The sequence below is a fragment of the Neophocaena asiaeorientalis genome, unplaced genomic scaffold, assembly GCF_003031525.2.
Source record: "Neophocaena asiaeorientalis asiaeorientalis breed wild unplaced genomic scaffold, Neophocaena_asiaeorientalis_V1.1 scaffold149, whole genome shotgun sequence".
Taxonomy (NCBI): Eukaryota; Metazoa; Chordata; class Mammalia; order Artiodactyla; family Phocoenidae; genus Neophocaena; species Neophocaena asiaeorientalis.
Genome location: NW_020174442.1, coordinates 2,539,613 through 2,553,974, shown reverse-complemented (window position 1 = coordinate 2,553,974; position 14,362 = coordinate 2,539,613). Strand labels below are relative to the sequence as shown.

Here is a 14,362-nt window from a genome sequence, read left to right as displayed (position 1 = left end):
GGGAAGAGTTGGGAGTGGGAACGGTTTTCTGGAACTTTTAACGTGGACAGAATTGTGGCTTGAACTCTTCCTGTGGCGCCCGGTCTCCTTTTTGCCCCCGATTCTGTAGTAGAGAAAAGGCACGGCAGCGTTTCAGAAACGCACTGCAGCTTGCAGTCCGGTGGGGATGGGAATTATTTGAGCCGAGAGCGCGACCGGTGTTTTATAAATCCCAAGGGAGGTCTGGGGCGACTCTTCAGAGCTCCAAGCCACATCAAGAAGCAGCGCTTAACATTTATTCTAACTGTCTTACATCTTAATGACTTGTGTGAAGATGCAGCTGTCCCGTAGATGTCGTCTGGTCATTAGCTTTACAAAGATGCGTATTTTGTCATTCGATTCGGAGCGTGAGGGTGTTTTTTTCTCCCCCATCCCCTTCACTGTTTCCCCTCACGAGAGAGGAAAAGTAGTGGAAAATATGAAATACGCTTTATCTTTCCCCCTCAAAGACTGCCTGCCTTTGTTGAGTACTTAACACAAACTTGTTATATGCTTTTTTTTTTTTTTTTGAGGGAGGGTGTGGGAGTGGGGTGAGGGAGCACAGTGAACATAAAATAAAACATCAGATATTGGGTTGTGACTGTCCTCCCAAAAGATTCATGTGCGTAATAGGATTTGCACATTGTTTTACCTATAAACTCTTCTGGTTTAAGAAGCTGAAAACTCAAATATTTGATCACAAGGATTAGCTTCCTGTAACGAAATTTATTTACTTACTTTTTAAAATCCAGAAGTATGGTTATTTATGTGATTGTTATTCCCAAACTTTTCTTTTAAAAAAGAAAAGAATCTTTAAGTGTTTGGTCATTTTCTATATCACTATAACATTAAGTGAGACTAAGGTAAATATCTAAATAAGCCCAATTTTAATTTTTATGGTACCAAGCTGTTGGGTATCTAAAATGCTTTATTGCTACTAGTATAAAAAAGATGACAGACTTTTTTAATAGTAAAGATTCAATCCCCCCCAAAAAAAAGATTCAATCCCCAAAAAAGAAAAGATTAAAAAAATTCAATCCTCATCCTTCATTATTTCAGCATTTACTCATTTTTAAGAACACAGCCTGGTTCCACATAAAGACTTGTGTTGGTAAAAGCATATTCCACCCATTTATTGAAGTTTGGGCCGACCTCTTAGAAAAAGAATAGCTTTTATTAGCTGCTTTGAATTGTGGCTTCAAAGCCTTTGGTCATAGTCTCTTCAAGTGTCTGCTTTCCTTGGCTACTTCAGCTCATGTTCTTTCCACTTTACTGACTGAAAAAAGATGATTGAGGAAAAATTGCTCTAGGTATAACTCTCACAAAATGTTCTTGTTTCCTTACCCAGAAATAACATCCTTACTTTATACTAATAATTAAAGCCCAAGAAAAAGATGAACCAGCAAATGACATGTATTTCCTTAACCATTCTTTCATAAACTTTACCTCCCTGAAGAAGAGGTGTTGTGGCTAGTCTGGTCACCATTTCATAGATGTTTGAGGTGACAGGAGTGGTAAGTGGCACTGGCAGGACTGGAACCCAGGACTCTAAACTCCTGGATCAGAACTCATCCAGAGGTACTGTTTATTATTTTCAGCTACACAAAGCAGAATGATTCAAGCCCACCCACTTAACAGCTGTTAAGTTTTAAATCTTCACATTCCCTCCCAGTCCTCAAGATACTCAGTCAAGGAGAGCATTCTGATTGATTGAAAACATCTGCCATAGCATTAGACTAATTTTGTTAAATTAAAATTCTTTAGATGTTGAGAACATAATTATGTAGAAGATACACAACCACCTTGAAGCTCAAGGCCCTTCATTTGGAACATTCAGTTTCACAAATTCGTTTCAGTTCTCCAAATGGGAATACCTACTATTTGTTCAATAATGGTGGGCAATACAAGAATGAATGTGATTTGGTATCCGTCTTTCTGTAACTCCAGGAGCACCGTTGAGGGGAGCCATGTATGTATATTACAGTACTTCAAGGGACGATGGTGGCCATTGCCACATTAAATACACAAACAAGATATGATAAAAAGTTTGGCCTATAACTGAATCTTCTCCGCAGTTAGGATATGTACCCATCTGGCAGTCTTTGGTTTATTGAGTCTTTGGGTTTTCCCCCCGCAAAGTGTTAATTCCCAGGCCTACTAAAGTCACTTCTGATTCAATCTTAAGATTTTAGACGCTCTTTTTTTCTGAGCTCTTAAACTCCTGCTCTGGTAACAGAATAAAAGTAGCTCAAAGTTGTTGAAGGCTAAGTGTCCCAAGGGACATTTTCTTCACGCGTGTTAGAACGGCTTGCTCCTCCCCATTCTCTGCATCTGTAACTTCACCCACATGGGCCTCATCACCTAGGACCTTAGCCTCTTAATAATAGCTGCCAATTATGGAGAAATGCTTGCTATTGCTCAACACTTACTCATTCATTGTCATACAGAATCCGGTCGATACTATCATTATCTCCATTTTACAAGTAAGAACACTGAAATTCTGAGAAGTTAAGTAACGAGCCAGGCAGAGACACAGTTAATAAGAGAACAGCTCAAATTCAAGTCCAGGACTCCTAACTCTAGAGCTTGACCTTGAATCTTTATCCCTCTTCCTATGCTCTAGGATCTATGATGGCCCTCCATGACCTACTCTTAAAAAACAGCCTCCTCTGCCAAGAATCTAAGACCTGTAATGATCTGGACACACATAGACCATTTCAACCTCAGTTCCTAATACTGGTCAGCTTGCACAGCCTCTGTAGCCAGCCACACTTAGCAGCATTGTAATTCAGAGGCGATAATGCAGAAGAATAAGGAACATGTGTGCCAAACGTAGTACTGAATCAGGTTCCCTCATTCTTCCCTCCTCAGCTCTCTATTACTTTGCTCAAGCAGTGCCCTCTCTTGTCTCTCTTAAGATACTTCTGTAAATCAACTCGAGCTTTCCTTCATTTAAAGCCTCTCCTAATCACTGGCCATACTCTCCTCTTTCTTACCAGTGCTCACCCTGTATGTATGTGGTCAGCCCAGAGAAGTTCACCGCTACCACTATTACTATATATTAACAGTTAATGTGTATGTAACGTTTAGTGTGTATGAAATACTGCTCTAAGTTATTAACATATATTCACACAGTAGTCCAGTGTACATTAGTTAACTGTCCCCAAATAGATTGCAAACTCCAATCACGTTTTTTCTTATTGAATTTCTCAAAGGACTCAGCAAATAATCACTTTCAATAACTATCTGTTGGTGAGCTGTGGAGGCTGGGATCCCATCCCCCGCTGATTAAGGTATATAATATACTTACAGCTGACTTTCAGTTTGACGACCTCAGGGGAAGTTATACTCTCAAATCAAATTATCTGTCAGCAGTAGAATATTTTTTTTATTGTATCACAAGAATCTTTGATGTTTACTGTAAAGTTTACTCATGGTGGTGTAGGTAGCAGTAGAATTTTTAGGTACATTTACTTGCCCAAGAACTGTGACCTATTTATTCATCTTTGTGCTGGAAGTGAGGCTGCACATTTACTCACCACCAAAATACATATTCAATTTAAAAATAACAGCCCCCCCCTCTTTGTTTTAACCAAGAATTGGTAGTTCTAGCTGCATATTTCCTTTCGAGATCCTAGTTTTTCCCTACTTTATCTTTTTCATTCTTAATTTTGTGTTCACGTTGCATAGAGATTTCTAACATAGCCTAACTTTTTTGACACACGTTTTGTTAGATACACTTTTATTTCTTAAAGTCTCTGGCGGATCTCATTTAGTAATGGCCTCATTACTTTTAATGAATTTCAAAAGGTATCTAAAACTAATACTGATAATACTTCTGGGCAGTTGATTCATATTTCAAATAACGAATTATATCACATGCCACATACACTTGTAATGCAGTTTGGATTTTAAACATTTAAAATTTAATAATTTGGGATGTAAGAATTCTAGAAATTTGTTCAATTTCATATGTGTGGAGAAAGGGTGGATGTATGCAATATAAGCAGTTTACCTTAAAAGGAAGTTCTCTGGGATTATCAAGAAATAATAATGATCTGGGGCACATATTTTGACTTTAAAGAGTGAATTCAAGCAAAAATAAATGACCTTAGTCTTGTGCATATTGTGGGTACTTGACAAACAGAATGAGAGTTGCAGTTGGGGACTGATCTTGCATTGGAAGCAAGAGGAGCAAAGATGATTCAATTATTGAGTATAGCTCGACTTCTTAGTGCTTGCTGAAGTCCAAACATTGAAAGTGACTATTTAGCAAGAAAATCTCTGTAAATTATCTGTATATTATATATCTTTCCATATGTGTGTTTGTATATTATTTTTCTTCTTTAATTCTAATTTCCAGCTCACCAACTCTGTCCCGGATCCGGGCACGAACCCGTGTCCCCTGCATCGGCAGGCGGACTCTCAACCACTGTGCCACCAGGGAAGCCCCCAACCAGCATACTTTTTAATATAAACTTTGGGATAAGAAGAAAAAATTACAGCATTAGAAAATATTTAAATTATATTAAGGTAAAACAATCGAGTTTGAAAAGATGGAGAAAAATAGTGTTCTGGTTTTAAATGTTTTGAAAAGAAATTTAATGAACCAAATCAGCTCCATGGCTCAATGTTAATATCATTGGAAATTGCTGATTTGTCAAGGCAGTACAGAAAGAGGTTAAGAATGCAGGCTCTAGGAAACTAGGATCTGAAGTCTGACTTTCCTCTCTCCTAGAAGTTTGACCCTGGTGAGTTGCTTAGCACCTCCAAGCTTCATTATCTGTAAAGAATAATAAAGTCAACTGTGGGAACTCCCTGGCCATCCAGCGGTTGGGACTCCACGCTTTCTCTACCGAGGACACAGGTTCAGTCCCTGGTCATGGAACTAACATCCTGCAAGCTGTGCAGCGCAGCCAAGAAATAAATAAATAACTAAATTTAATTAAGCCAGATGTTTTGATTAGGCTTGCCTTGAAGTTTAAGTGCGAAATGTCAGAAATTCACTTCACCTAGTGCCTGACATGGTCAGCGCTCCATAAGCCATAGCTGTGGTGGTCCTCACTGTTGAAGGTCTGGGACTGTGGTAACCTAAATGGGAGGGAAGTCCAGAAGGGAGGGGATATCTGTATGTGTGTGGCTGATTCATTTTGTTGTGCAGTGGAGGCTAACGCAACATTGTAAAGCAACCATACTCGAATAAAAATTAATTTAAAAAACAAAAAAAAGAAAATATAATTAAACAAAAGAGTCAAAATTCAAAAGGCCTAGTAACTCTTAACAGTCGCAGGCACTACTGTCCTATTAACTGAGCCTCTGTTGCGTCAGCTACACCTACAGGGCACTTTGACAGCCACTGAGCATTTCCATGAATCCAACATGGCATCTTGGTTTTTAGTTTATGCTGAAAAGATCTCATGCCATAACTCTTTAGTGACCTACCAGCCTATTTAAATGTTGCTTACTGATTTGGTGTTCTCACATCTGTTGTCCAGTGCTTTTATCTCTGATCCATTGATTTCTACATCCTACATCCCGGTGCTGAGCTTTTCTTTCATGGCTCCTCAACTTTAAATTGCTGAGTTGTTTCCATTTACTGAACTTCAGTAGACCTCCCCTTCAACATCTTTCTAGTTCTTTAAATGCCCAGCTTTAGGCATTTCACACATTTCCAAGTGGCATAAAGCACAGTTCCTGGAGACAGACTCCTCCACAGCCACCTGAATGACTGTTCTTCCTTCTTAAAGAAAAGAGCGTGTTTTTATCCATGCTCTTAAACTTGATCATATACCCTTAGGAGAGAAGCAGAACCAACTTAAAACTCCATTCCCTAAGGTAAACTAGTTGATATGTTCTCGTTGGTCATTCCACGTGTGTCAGAGGTTCCCACATTCATGATGGGACAATGATGTCCCAAGAGGCAGATTATTTTTAACAGGCTTATTGAGACATATTGTACATATCATAAAATTTACCCATTTCAAGTGTACAATTCAGTGACTTTGAGTAATATTACTGAGTGGTGCAGCGTCACCATACCCAGTTTTAGAACATTTTCACATCTTCCATTATGATCCCTTGGGCCCGTTTATACTAATTCCCATTAGTATGACATAAAATGTACTTAAACAAAAGAGTCAAAATTCACCCCCTACCCCAGCCCCAGGTAGTCACTAATCTGTTTTCTATCTCTGTAAATTTCTCTTTTCTGGGCATGTCATATAAATGGAATCATATATAATATGCAGTCTCTTGTATCTGTCTTCTTTCACTTACCATCATGTTTTTGAGGTTCATCCATGAAGTAGCATACACCAGTGGTTCATTCCTTTTAATTGCTGAATAGTATTCCACTATACGGATAGACCACTTTTTTTTTGATTCCCATAGGTTTATTTTTTATTTTTGGAGATTAATCCTTTGTCAGTTGCTTCATTTGCAAATATTTTCTCCTATTCTGAGGGTTGTCTTTTTGCGGATAGACCACATTTTGTCTGTCTGTTCACTTGTTCATGAACATTTAGGTTGTCTCCACTTGTTGATTATGATGAATAATGCTGCTATGAATATTTGTGTGCAAGTCTTTGTATGGGCAGATGTTTTCATTTCTCTTGAGCAAATACCTAGGAATGGGATTGCTGGGTCATATGGTAATTCTATGTTTAACTTTTTGGGGAACTGGCAAACTGTTTTCCAAAGCAGCTACACCATTTTACATGCTCACCAGCAATGCATGAGGGCCCGTGGTGTAGATTTAAGAGAAAATTCTTTCACATAGCAGGGAAATAAGATTGTAAACACCTTAAAGATAGGTCAGTACCTTACACTTTAGAACATAACAAATATCTGTTGAATTGTTGACTGAGTGAAATTCATACTTAGGGTTTTGAAAGCTCCCTCAAACTGCAGTGTTAAAGATAACTCAGACTGTCATACTTGGGTACTGTTTTTACAAGCTCTTAAAATTTTGCATGTAACATTTGTTACTTTTTTTTTTTAATGACAGTAATACAAAGAAGAAAATTTTAAATGAGACCATAATCTTCCCCTATCTGTGCTGACATATTTGAAAGGCTAGAAAATTAAAACAACATAGATAGGTACAAAATGAAAAAGGAAGGTCTTCTTCCCATCTCCTACCTGACAGACAGTTCCTTGTCTCAGGGGTAACCACTTGCCAAGGGTTTGGGTTTTGTTCTTATGGTCTTGTCATTCAAGGCCAGAATCAAGTTTTTTGTTGTTTTATTTTTCCTTAGAACCTCCACCTTCCAATATGCCTCTGAGTGTGTTGGACTTGGCACAATGAAGCACCTTGTGAGGTTGTCAGGAAGATTAAGTGTGATCCTACAGTATCTGGACTGCACACTGTAGGAGAGCTCGATAAAGGGCGGACTTTATTCCCATAAACCACTGTTTTCCCAGACTTCTTTGCAGAAGAATTATCTACCAATAAGTTGACCTACACAGTTTTAATATTGATGAATAAATAAATCCATCGGAACAGAGGTTTCTTAAGTGACCTTAGCCAGGTAGACTCAGAGTGTTAGACAGAAGGGTTGCTGTCTGACTGGCCCATCCTCAAGTTACCTGTTCATCTTCTAATCTCTGCTGTGCCCCTGTCCAACCGGATGATCCTAGACAGGCCCCCAGTCAGATGAGGCAGCAATAAATCTGGGCCACCCTGTGAACAACTAGATAGAAGTCACAGTAGTGATGAGACCTGTTTAAGAAGAGCAGAGACCAAAATGGAGAAACGGAAATGTGACGTTGGAGACAAGGAGTAAGGAGATGGGGGGAGAATAGAAGAAAGTTAGAAAGAGAGGGGGGAAGATTGAGTCATATTGAAAAGATGAAGAAAAAAATGCTACTTCACCATTAACCTATGTGATCTCCCGCTTCTCTCCTGGCGGATGGTCCTCCTCACCTCTCCCTGTGCTCTTCTGTGTCCTATCACTGAAATCTCAGGCACTGAGCTGGGTGGCTGACGTGCCTCTTCTTCCCCAGTGGAGATGCTGCTGTATATAAACGTTGTTGTTTTCTTTAAGTCCATATATGTCAGGCTTATGATTATATCCATAGTTGTCATCTTCTAGATTTTTCAAATTATGTCTTCCATCCTGTGCAATGAGTTAAAAACTGGGAAGAACCTCAGAAATACTCTCATTTTTGTGTCTTTTACTGTTAAGGATTATTATCTGCAAACAGTTACAAATTATTTTGAAACCCCTAGTGTGTAGTACTGTAAAAGCTGTATTGTGAGTTGAGTTGCCATATGTCAACGGTGAAGAAAAACTCTTCATCATGACAACTTTTATTATCACTGTACTATTCCTATAATTCATTAGAAAATAGTTCCTCATTGGATCCTAACAACGTAAATGTGCTGGATGCTGTGTATAACAGATAATGTAGTCCTCTGAGAGCCCGTACAAACTGTCAAGGATATTTTTTCCCTCCCTCTTTCCCTTCCTCTCTTCTAAAGTTGGACTAGTTTTGATGTGAAGTTGGTAGATTTCTTATACTTGTTCTTGATTTGATCAGAATCTTTTCTGAAATTTTTACAAAGAATCGCAACACGTTTTCTAAATTCAAATTCTGAAATCACAAAGTGTCACACCTGTCATCGGAACCTGCGATGAGAGAATAATAAATGGCTTATGAGCTCGTGTGTCAGCTGACATTTACTAAGTAGTTCTCTGTACTGGGCAGTATGCTGAGTGTCATGGCAGTCACCAAGGTGAAGAGGAGGCCTTTGCCCATAAGAAAAACAGAGTAGAGGAAAGGAATGTTTTGTTTAGAGATTTGATCTTCTTTCAAAGAAGAAACTAGGTAGCTCCAGAAAATATATCAAACCAGGTAGCTTCGGAAAACATATCAAATATAGCAGTTGATATATTTAGATGAGATGAGGTAATATCGTTGTTACATGCTCAACCATTGTTCAAAGTTTTAAATAAATACATGGAATGAGGTGGTTACAATTATCGTCACGTTTTGTGCATAACAGACACAGTGACTTGCCCAAGTTTATAACAGCTGTTGAAATGTTGGAGCCAGAATTCAAATGCAGGCAGTCTAATCTGAACCAGCCTCCTAAAATGATTAATTGTACAACCTCACCTGGGAGGGGCAAAGATGAAGAAGGCAGAGTGGCTCCCATCAGGTGTCTATGCATCCCTGCATAGGTCTCTTAACTTTTATAGGTCTGCTTTCTCAACTATAAAACCGAGACTCGTTTCATTTCTTTCTACAGTTCTTACATTGAAAGGATTTCTAATGATCTATAGAGGACAGAATAGAGAGAGCACCTTTAGCTACCAATTGGGCGCTCGTGCTTTCTCTGTGTACTGTCAGACACAGGTGCCTTTCTGGATACTTCTGTCTTCATCTGTGCTCAGACCTGACCATAGGGAACTTTGTTTCAGTTGCAGCGTTACGTGGTGATTTGCACAGCAGTCACTAAGGGATTCCAATTTTTAAAAACCGTGGCTGGGTTCTTCTTTGCACAAGTACAGAGTGTTTCTGTAAAGTAATGTGACCGATTTTGTTTCTAAAAACGAATGTTGTTGTTGTTTTTTTAAAGTAGTCACCTAAGGGACCCAAGAACTTTTCCAGAAATGCTGCAGTTGCACGAAATCTTCTTGAAATTCTTCTTGCGGGGTACTTTCAGAGCCTGGAGCTCATTTTTTTTTTTTTTTTTTAAGTCTGGCCAGGATTCATTAGGAAGCTTATTAGTCACAGTGAATAAAAAGCCATGAACAGAAGAACTGAGATCTGCACAAATTCTGCCATTGGGCTTACAACACTAGTTAGAAGCTAATAAACATTAAGGATGTCCCAAGAGGAATCTTAAGTAAGTCCCAATCTTACCCCGACCAGGATACCCACAAACACAGAAACGATGCCCATGCTCTCCTCAGACTGCTTACCCGGTTAGCAGGACAAAAGACCTTCTCCTCAAGCTATTAAGCATCAGCAGGAGATCCCTGCTCTTCTAACTATAACCATGGGACACTAGTGCACGACAGACAACTCCAAGCTGCGCAACTTTTTTTTTTTTTTAAGAAGATGTTGGGGGTAGGAGTTTATTAATTAATTTATTTATTTTGGCTGTGTTGGGTCTTCGTTGCTGCGCGTGGGCTTTCTCCAGTTGCAGCGAGCACGGGCTACACTTCGTTGCGATGCGTGGGCTTCTCATTGCAGTGGCTTCTCTTGTTGCAGAGCACGGGCTCTAGGTGCACAGGCTTCAGTAGTTGTGGCACGTTGGCTCAGTACTTGTGGCACACGGGCTTAGTTGTTCCGCGGCATGTGGGATCTTCCCGGATCAGGGCTCAAGCCCGTGTCTCCTGCATTGGCAGATGGATTCTTAACCACTGCACCATCAGAGAAGTCCCAGAAAACAATTTTTGAAAAAAATTTCCGTGAGTTTAAGCAGTGAAGTAACTGAAGGTTCAGCTATCACAATCATCTTGTTCTTTGTTCCATTTCATTACACACTATGGGAGTTTGTATACAAATTACATTTCTCTCAGGTCCCCTCCCCATATCCTAGTTTTATACCAGATGGACTTTCCCGCTGGTATATGCAAGGCACTACTCCTGACTTTCCCATATGATAGCAATCAATTAGCTATGAAGCTAATGAAGCTTTCCTTTTTTTTTTTTTTTCCCTATTCTGTGTTACCTGCTAGTTAATATCTGTGAGCTGGTTGGTCTACTACCTGATCAGTCCTGGAGCCTACTTAAAGACAAGCATATTTTCCTGTTCCCTTTTCTTGACTTTTTGGCCGGAATGCATTCATTAGCAAAGCATATCTCATTTCTGATTTTAATCCTGTATTGTTTGGTAACTTCTCTGTGACATATCTCCACTCTTCTCTAATCCAGTGTAATTCAGCAAGCGTTTCTTAACCGTTTACTCTATGTTGAGAACACATGGCTGAGTGAGGTGTGGGCGACACCCTTTAGGAGCTCCCCGACTGGAAAGAGGCGAGCAGGACACACACACACATACACACACACAAATACTGTGTGATAAAAAATTCCACAATAATTATCAAATGCTAATAGAAATGGTGTAGGGCATGACCTCCAGACAGCTCCCTGGGAGATACTGAGGGTCATGTGCCAGACGCAGATTAGTCACTGAATTGGGGGCACCATGGTAAGGAGAGTTCCGGCTCACTTCTTCTCCTGCCTTCTAGGCAGTCTGCTTTTTTTGAGGTGAGCTGAGCTAAGTGGTGATATCTGAAGTGAGGTTGATGGGTAAGGAAGAATTTGGCCTCAACTGGAGGGAAAAATTATTCCCGGCGAGGGATGAACAAGGATAGGGTACTTGAAAGTCCAAATTCGTGTTTTTGATGAATCCTTAGGGGTCTGTGGCTAGACTGTTGACCGGTTGGGACAGGAGAGCAGAACACAGAAGGACCTGGATCCCCCATTCAGAATTCTCCTTGCTTGGCTCTCTTTGCTTCACTTCCGGCTTTGACTCTACTACTGATTCTTTGAAACTTTAGGGAAGTCGTTCTCTCTGGTCTTCACTTTCCTCCTCTGTAAAGAGAGAGGGCTGAATGACCTGATTTGTTAGATCCCTTCCAACCTGAAGAGTATGAGTCTTTGAAGAAACTGCCCTATTTCTCTGTGCTCTTCTATAGCCTTTGTGTAAAGAATTCTTTCAGGCTGAACAAACTGAGGAAAGTGTTTTGAATATGAATAGAATCCTTGCTTTCTGACTTGGTTTGGCCTCTTTTATTATTATTATTATTTTTGCTTTTATTTCTTCCCCTTGGTAAACTTATACCTGGTGAAGGCGGGACTGCCGCTGGAACATACCTCAACTCTCCTCTTACGTATTTATAGATACATATCAGCATTCACGTTGCATTTGGACAACTCTGCTTTGCCCTTTGGCTGCAGGTGACAGGGCCACAATGCCTTCTGGACAACTCATAGTAGAAAGGTCTAAGCAAGTAACAATTTTAAACCTATAACACAAATGGGGAGCAAATTCATTACCAATGGAATTGCAGGTTTCTCCGGTATACTTCAGGTATGAAAATAAACATATTCCATTTGAATACAGAGTACAATTTAAAGTTAAAAAGCAAAAAAAAAAAAAATATAGCATACATGTAACTGATTCACTTTGCTGTACAGCAGAAACTAACACAACATTGTAAAGCAACTATATTCCAATAAAAATTAATTTAAAAAAATAAAAAGCCCTTTCCCTCAGATTTGAAGTCGGGGATACTAGCTTACCACTTCAACTTAATAATTATTATAGCATTTATAAAGCAGTTTGTATTCTTTAAAGTACTTTTATTTATATCAAAGGTTGGAATTTAACACGTTTTTTTGAGGACCTACTATTAAGCACTATAGTATGTTACAGGGATATTAGGATGTATTAGACGTGGATCTTGCCCTCAAGAACATTACAGCATATTTCACTATAACTTGAGCAATATCTTACCATGACATTAAATATGAATTTCAGTCTATTGTGATAAATAAGAATATGTACAGGCATTTTAAGAGAATAGTGGAGAAGCATCCAGCCCAGGGTGGGGATTAAGTAAAAGACTTCTTAGAAGAAATGGCGATACCTAAATTTTGAAGGAGGAATAGGAATTAGCCAAAAAAAAAAAAAAATAGAGGTCATTTTATCCAGAAAGAATAGCCTAAATGAAGACACAGTGATGTGAAACAACCTGGTGATTATGGAGAACTAATATTACTAGAACATAAGTTATATATTGAGTAGCAGTACCTGAGCAGGTGCAATGCATTGGAGGAAGGTTACAGAGGACGACCTTTTATGCCATGAGAAGGAGCTTGGTCTTAGCTATAAGACATAGGGAGTCACTGAAGGGATGTGATAAAGGCAAGTTTGAGTTTTTTCAGAAATGAGTCCAGTAGCAAGGTTTAAGATAGATTGGATGGAGAGCAAAATAGGAAGCAGGGATTTGCTGTCTGTGAAATAATCCAAATGAGATTGTTTTAGTAGGAAAAATGGGAGAATAGGTTTGAGAAATGTCAAAGGGATAAAATTGGAAGAACCAGGTGATTGATTATCATTGACGGAGAGAGGAAGGTAGAATGACTCTTAGTTTCTCTCTCCAGGTGAAAGCTGCATGGATTGTGATGCCATTTATTAAGCCATGAAACATAGGAGGAAAAGGAGACTTAGGATCTAAAATGATGGGTTCCCTTTTATAAAAATTGAGATTGGGGGCTTCCCTGGTGTCGCAGTGGTTGAGAGTCCGCCTGCCGATGCAGGGGACACGGGTTCGTGCCCCGGTCTGGGAGGATCCCACATGCCGTGGAGCGGCTGGGCCCGTGAGCCATGGCCGCTGAGCCTGCACGTCCGGAGCCTGTGCTCCGCAACGGGAGAGGCCACAACAGGGAGAGACCACAACAGTGAGAGGCCTGCGTACCGCAAAAAAAAAAAAAAAAATTGAGATTGGGATGGAGGTGTGTACTGTAATAAGAAATATATTTGGTCTTTGTCCCCAATTCCTGGCACAGAGTTCCTAGAATTGGAATTTCCTGAGTGCTAAGAAGGACTGTCTCTTGTTATTCATAATGAGCCCTTTTGATCACACCTGAGTTTATACTAATGAGATGGTTTAGGGTAGAACCCTTAGACAGCCTCAGGATGGGGCTGGTCACCAAAAAGGCCAAGTGATTAGAGCTTGGGAGCTTTTGGCCCCATCCCTAACCTCCTGGGAGGGGAGGGCACCAAGAAATTAAGTACTATAAAAACTCTTGAACAGTAAGATTTGATGAGCTTCCAGATTGGTGAACACACCAAGGTGCTAGGAGGGCAGTGCACCCAGAGAGGACATGGAAGCTCTACGTGCCCGCATACCCTGCCCTATGCAACTCTTCCATCTGCCTGTTCTTGACTTGTCTTTTATAATAAAGAAGTAAAGGTAAGTTAAGCATTTCCCTGAGTTCTGTGAGCCATTCAACAAATTATCGAACCTGATGGGGGATGGGGGGGAGTCATGGGAACCCCTGATTTATACCCACTTGGCCTGGGACTTACAGCTGACATCTGAAGTGGGGGCAGTCTTGTGGAACTAAGCCCTTAACCTATGAGGTTGGCTCTAACTTTGGGTAGTTAGTGCCAGAATTGAATTGAATTGTTGGATACCCGGTTGGTATCTGGAGAATCAGTTGTTGGTGTCAGAAAACACCCCAAGGACTTCCCTGGCGGTCCAGTGGTTAAGACTCCACGCTCCCGACGCAGGGGGCCCGGGTTCGATCCCTGGTCAGGGAACTAGATCCCGCATGCCGCAACTAAAAAAAAAAGAGAAAAAAGATCCTGCATGCCGCA

At 40.1% G+C, this 14,362-nt stretch overlaps 1 protein-coding gene across 2 annotated transcripts in view; it reads left to right on the top strand.

Moving 5' to 3' along the window:
- GRAMD2B (GRAM domain containing 2B) overlaps positions 1-14,362 on the top strand; it is a 110,723-nt gene that overhangs the window by 36,935 nt on the left and 59,426 nt on the right. The gene's annotated exons all lie outside the window — the stretch shown is intronic.